Source organism: Jaculus jaculus, chromosome 8 (genome assembly GCF_020740685.1).
Source record: "Jaculus jaculus isolate mJacJac1 chromosome 8, mJacJac1.mat.Y.cur, whole genome shotgun sequence".
Lineage (NCBI taxonomy): Eukaryota > Metazoa > Chordata > Mammalia > Rodentia > Dipodidae > Jaculus > Jaculus jaculus.
Window position 1 is genome coordinate 121734316 of NC_059109.1, and position 6761 is coordinate 121741076.

The 6761-nt window shown below is 42.4% G+C and overlaps 3 non-coding genes across 3 annotated transcripts; 1 reads left to right on the forward strand and 2 right to left on the reverse strand.

The window, feature by feature from the left end:
* Positions 1-1017: 1017 nt before the first annotated feature.
* On the reverse strand, positions 1018-1122 carry LOC123463155. The gene has a single exon (XR_006638761.1). It is a non-coding gene; the product is annotated as a U6 spliceosomal RNA (small nuclear RNA).
* Positions 1123-1455: 333 nt separating this feature from the next.
* Positions 1456-1562, forward strand: LOC123463071. The gene has a single exon (XR_006638683.1). It is a non-coding gene; the product is annotated as a U6 spliceosomal RNA (small nuclear RNA).
* A 4161-nt stretch (positions 1563-5723) lies between these two features.
* LOC123463077 lies at positions 5724-5830 on the reverse strand. Its single transcript, XR_006638689.1, has one exon. It is a non-coding gene; the product is annotated as a U6 spliceosomal RNA (small nuclear RNA).
* Between the last annotated feature and the right edge of the window lie 931 nt (positions 5831-6761).

Here is a 6761-nt window from a genome sequence, read left to right on the forward strand (position 1 = left end):
TAAATAAAAGGCCAGGCATGGTGGCACACTCCTTTAATCTCAGCACTCAGGAGGCAGAGGTAGGAGGATCGCCGAGAGTTCAAGGCCACCATGAGACTACATAGTGAATTCCAGGTCAACCCTGAGCCAGAGTGAGACCCTACCTCAAAACAACAACAAACAAACAAACCTGCACTGTGTTGCTTTTTTTTTTCCCTTTCTATAGAGGTAGGGTCTCACTCTAGCCCAGGCTGACCTGGAATTCTCTATGTAGTCTCAGGCCAGTCTTGAACTCATGGCTACCTCAGCCTCCCGGGGGCTGGGATTGAGGGCGTGTGCCACCACGCCTGCCTGTCTTAGCGCTGCTGCTTCATTGTCCGTGTGCGGACGGCAGCATCTCTACATTGGTCAGCAATGCTGAGGGTGGATGTGCACACATAAGGAAAAGGATTCCATGGCAACTTGAGGCTTAGTAAAAAGTCTCAGCTCAACTCAGCAAGTTTTCATGGCTAAAACAGTTTAGCTATAGTTGCAGGAATGTATGTGCCTGAGGGAGGATGAAGGATTTATGAAACTGTTTCAGCGCAGGGTGATCGGTGCTTTTAAAAATTCCTGCCCAAGAACATTAGAGGTGTGACTTTCCACAAATCATAGTTACTGAAAAGGACCCATTGTCATTTATATATATAAACTTGTTCTTTAGGGAATAGAAATAATAGCAGTGTTATACATTGGTGTGAGTGTAAACTCTGCAGCATCTTAAGCCTTAAACTGATCAGATGGAGACGTGGAGTATAGAGGCCGTGTCTCAACAGAAGGCTTGGTGGCGCACGCCTTTAGTCCCAGCACTCCGGAGGCAGAGGTAGGAGGATTGCCATGAATTCAAGGCCACGCTGAGATTACAGAGTGAATTCCAGGTCAGCCAGGCCTAGAGTGAGACCCTACCTTGAAAAAACAAACAAACAAAAAAATATTTTTTGACAATTCCATACATTTATACAATGAATTTTGATCACATTCACTCCCATTCTTTTCTTTTCTAATATGGAATGCTTCGTGAATTTGTGTGTCATCCTTGCACAAAGGGCCATGTTAATCTCTATATCCCTCCAATTTTAGTATACGTGCTGCTGAAGTAAGCACCCGTTATTTTCTGTTATCTCACTTCTGCTACCATTGATCCCCTTCTTCTCCCCAACAAGGCCCCTTCTACTGAGTTTAATCGTGCGTGTGTGAGCCTGGCTGGCAGGGGGAGTTATTTATTGAAGCCTGAAGCAATGACCAGTGGCTACTGAAGAAAATAGTTCCCTCTCCCCACAGCAACCAAGTGACTGCCAGTAACCCCTTGGGGGGGGGGCAGTCTCCATAAGCCCCTCCACGATCCATGATGGACTATTATTTTTACATTTAAAAATTATTTTATTTATTTTTTTTATTTATTTGAGAGAGAGAGAAAGAAAGAGGCAGATAGAAAAAGTGTTTACTTTGGCAGCACATATACTAAAATTGGAACAATACAGAGAAGATTAGCATGGCCCCTGTGCAAGGATGACATGCAAATTAATGAAGCATTCCATATTTAAAAGAGAGAGAGAGAGAGAGAGAGAATGGGTGCACCATGGCCTCTAGGTGCTGCAAACAAACTCCAAATGCCCATGTCTCTGTGTGTATCTGGCTTACATGGGTCCTTGGGAACTGAACCTGGGCCCGTTGGCTTTGCAGACAAGTACCCCAACCATTAAGCTATCTCTCCAGTCTCATGACAGAATATTGATGTACCCAATCTTGTGCTGGTCTTATTTGGGAAATCACTGGCCCTGGTGTGCCAATTTTCTTTCTCTCTTATACTTGCCCTCTCTCTAAAAAAAAAAAAAAGAAGAAGAAGAAAAAAAGAAAAGAAAAGAAAGGAAGGAAGAAAGAAAGAAAAGAAAAGAAAGAAAGAAGAAAGGAATGGAAATTAATAAACTTCCTTTGCAATGGAGGGATTATTATGGACTATCTGAGTGAAGCCCAAATAAACACAAGCTACTTTACAAGTACAAGACAACAGCAGAAGGGCCAAGTCAGAGACTTAAAGATTCTATATAATTGGTTCTGAAGTTGGAGAAAATGGGCTCAAAGGGGAAAATATTCCCCTTATTCTTCCAGAAAGGCTCCACGTCTGCCAGTGCTTTGATTTTTAGCCCCTCATGGCCCCCTTCTTTAACTGTAAGATGTCTCTGTTGTCTTAAGCCTCTAAATTTGTGGTAAGTTGTCATAGTAACAATAGAAAAGGGTGACTATATCACTGGATATAAATAAATGGATGGAAAATGGATGAACACTTGGATACTTAAACGGATGGATGATAAATGAATGAATAAATGGATTTATAGGAAGGTTTCAGGTAGATAATTGGATACATGGATAAATGGATCATAGATGGATAAATTAATGGTTACTTGAGCAAGTGAATGATTAGGTGGGTGAGTGGGTAGACAAATTAGTATATAATCATACAGGGAGATAAGATGCAGGTAGATACACAGAGAGACTATAGAATGTGTATGTGACGCCCTGATCCTGGACCAAGCCTCCATCCTCCAAGATGAACCATTAGAATAAAAGGACTTTTACATTAGATAATTTCTCTATTTGGAATATAATATCCTTTTTTTTTTTTTTTTTTGGATTTTCAAGGTAGGGTTTTGCTCTAGCCCAGGCTGACCTGGAATTTTACTCTATAATCTCAGGGTGGCTTCGAACTCATGGCAATCCTCATACCTTGGCCTCCCAAGTGCTGGGATTAAAGCCATCAAGCCTGACCTTAATTTCCTTCTTTCAAATAATTATCTTCTACTCACTCCTTGCATTATAGCTTATGCAATATGCTCTTATAAAATAGTAGACCTTTCTTTTGGAGCACGTACTCAGATTCCAAGTTAGATTTATTTGTGTGGTCACATGACTCACATCTAGACCATGAACTCTACAAGAACAAGAACCAAAGGATGTCTGCACGTCATTTCCTCTTTACCACTTTTTGTGGTAGTTTGAATCAGATAGTCCCCTATAATCTTACGTGCTTTGAGTGTTTTATCCCCAGCCAATTGCAATTTGGGAGGTGAAATCTTGCTGGAGGAGTTGTGTTGTTGGAAGTGGGCTTTGGGGTTTTATAGCCAGTTCCCCCTTATCCATTTCAATTCTAGTTATGGGACTTCAGGCATGCAAGCCAAACGTAGCTTTTTGTTGTTGTTGTTTTTAATTTTTTTGTTTATTTTTATTTGTTTATTTGAAAGCGACAGAGAGAAAGAGGAAGGGGGGGGGGAGAGAATGGGCGCGCCAGGGCTACCAGCCACTGCAAACAAACTCCAGATACATGCGCCCCGTTGTGCATCTGGCTAACGTGGGTCCTGGGGAATTGAGTCTCGAACCTGGGTCCTTAGGCTTCACAGGCAAGTGCTTAACCGCTAAGCCACCCCTCCAGCTCTTGTTTTGTTTTATATGGTAGAGTCTCACTCCAGCTCAGGCTGACCTGGAATTCACTGTGTAGTCTCAGGGTGGCCTTGAACTCACAGTGATCCTACTACCTCTGCCTCCCAAGTGCTAGGATTAAAAGCATGTGCCACCATGCTCTGCTAGTCGTGGCTTTTTATGTGGTGCTGGGGATCTAAACCTAGGTCCTCCTGTTTGTGTGGTAGGTACTGTACCCACTGACCCATCTCTCCCCTTCTAATTCACCATCTTTCTCCCCACATTTCCCCTTCTTGCTTCTTCCTATAGCACAATGCAATCTCCCTTTCTGGTTTCCACCTTTCTACCTGCAGAACACTTTCTGACACACATAAAAATGGTAACACATAAAATGAAATTGCACAGGATTTTTATATCCTCCAAATAACTCAATTCAATTACAGGCTAGCCAGTTTTAGTTATTCGAGCATTATGGAATCATCCAAAGCAGGTAAATAAAGCTCTATACTGACATTCAGAAAATAAAGAATAAAGAAAATAAAAAAAAATCAATACTTTGGAAAATGGTATAGGAAAGACGTTTTCTTTGAGGCCTGAGATGCTATATGGAAGGTGTCAGCCTATTGCTAGCTCTGCCGGCTGGACGACAGTACCCAAGGAACCTTGCCTAGTTTTTTTTTTTGTTTTTTTTTTTTGTTTTTTTTTTTGGTTTTTTGAGGTAGGGTCTCTAGGTCAGGCTGACCTGGAATTCACTATATCATCTCAGGCTGGCCTCAGACTGAAAGCGATTCTCCTACCTCTGCCTCCCAAGTGCTGGCATTAAAGGCGTGTGTCACATGCCAGGCTCTAATTTTTTAAAAAAATTATTTTATTTTATTTATTAGAGTGAGAGAATGGGTGTGCCAGGGCCTTCAGCTGCTGCTGCAAAAAAAAACTTCAGACACATGCACCACCTTGTGTATCTGGCTTATGTGGGTCTTGGGAATCGAACCTAGTTCCTTTGACTTTATAGGCAAGTGCTTTAATTGCTAAGATATCTCTCCAGCCCTCTATTTTTTTAAAAAAATTTTTTTGTTTATTTATTTATTTATAGGAGAGAGATCAAGAGTGAAAGAGGCAGAGACAGAGAGAGAAAGTGAGAGAGAGAGAGAATGGGCATGCCAGGGCTTCCAGCCACTGCAAATGAACTCCAGATGCGTGCGCCCCCTTGTGCATATGCTAACGTGGGTCCTGGGGAATCAAGCCTCGAACCGGGGTCCTTAGGCTTCACAGGCAAACGCTTAACCGCTAAGCCATCTCTCCAGCCCTAATTTTTTTTGTTTTAATTTGAGAGTGAAAGAGGCAGATAGAGAAAGAGAAAATGGGTGTGGCAGGGCCTCCAGCCACTGCAAATGAACTCCAGATGCATGCACCACCTTGTACATCTGGCTTAGGTGGGTCTTGGGGAATCGAACCTGGATCCTTTGACTTTACAGGCGAGCGCCTTAACTGCTAAGCCATTCAGCCAGCCCAGCCTTTCCTAGTTTTAATCTGACACACTCTTTGTGGAACTACTGGAAGAACGGAAGCCCACATTTTCTGGGATGAGGGATTTGACAGGAGTTACCTATGCATACCTGCAGAGTGCTCACTAAGTCATTTGGTGTAGAACCAAACATTCAGACAGGAAAGGAGCAGACGGCGTGAAAATACTAACCAAGTTCTTGCAGTAGTCATTGGAATAATTAGAAAACTGAAGTTCCCTGGGGTGAGAGGGGAGTCAAGACACGGTCATAGAACTCTCATAAACAACCTAAGCATGATGGAGCACCAACGATCCAGAATTCAAATACTGGCAATGCCACTTTCTGGACTCTCTCTTTTCTTTTCTCTCTTTCTTTTGTTTTGGTTTTATGAGGTAGGGTCTTGTGCTAGCTCATGCTGACCTGGAATTTGCTATGTAGTCTCAGGGTGGCCTCGAACCTGTGCCTACTGAGTGCTGGGCTTAAAGACATGCACTGCCAGTCCCGGCTTTTTTTTTTTTTTTTGAAAACTTTTATACACTTTATTTTTACACTCAAAAAGTTAGTTCTCATCCACATTGACAGTCTGTAGATTTTTGAATGTGGTAACAGGGACCATAAGTCACCAAAGTATAAAGCTTGTTTGGTGACTCTTCATCCTCATTTTGTTTCCTAGACAATCGTACACGGATACGATGTGAGACATTCCTTATTCCCTTGGCCCAGACAGCTTTGTTGAGCCTGGTATCAATGCGCACATCTGGAGTCCCCATCTCCTTCATGGTGAACAAAAATATGGAACGCTTCACGAATTTGCGTGTCATCCTTGTGCAAGGGCCATGCTAATCTTGTCTGCATCGTTCCAATTTTAGTTTATGTGCTGCTGAAGTGAGCACCACACCCAGCTTCTTAAACAATGTTTTATTTATTTATTGGAGAGAGAGAGAGAGGGCACATCAGGTCTTATTGAAAACAAACTGTAGATGCATGGGCCACTTTACAAGGGTACTAGAGAAATGAACCCTGACCAGCAGGCTTTGCAAGCAAGTGCATTTAACCACAGAGCCATTTCCCCAGCCTGAAATATGATTTTTTTTCTTTTCACAATTTTTATTAATGTTTTCCATGATTATAAAAAATATCCCATGGTAATACCCTCCCCCCCACTTTCCCCTTTGAAATTCCATTCTCCATCATATAACCTCCCCATCGCAATCTGAAATCTGATTTTTGTTAGCACCAAGAAAAAAAAAATCACTAAAGTAGATTCACACAAACCAAATCTGTAAAACAATGTGTAAATCAAGCCATGATCTATTGATTTTCAATGAGGAATACAACTTCAGACTATCAGAAAACTCAAGTCAATGTGATCGGTGCCTTTGCTTTCCAGTCCCACATATGTGCTGGAAGCCAAATCTTCGAAGCAAAATACAAAATTAGGGCCAAAATGGTAAGATTTAGATGGCTTAAATGTAAGCCAGGGCTGGGCGTGGTGGCACGTGCCTTTAATCCCAGCACTCAGCACTTGGGAGGCAGGGGTAGGAGGATCGCCGTGAATTACAGATCAGCCTGAGCTAGCATGAAACCCTACCTCAAAAAAATGAAAAAGTAAGCCAGCCAATAGTATGAGTAGGTGATTCACAGAAAACAAACAAACAAACGAAACAAATAGCCAGGTGTGGCGGCACATGCCTTCAATCCCAGCACTCGGGATACGGAGGTAGGAGGATTGCCATGAGTTTGAGGCCACCCTGAGACTACAGAGTAATTTCCAGGTCAGCTTGAGCTAGAGTAAGACCCTATCTCGAAAAAGCACGCGTGCAC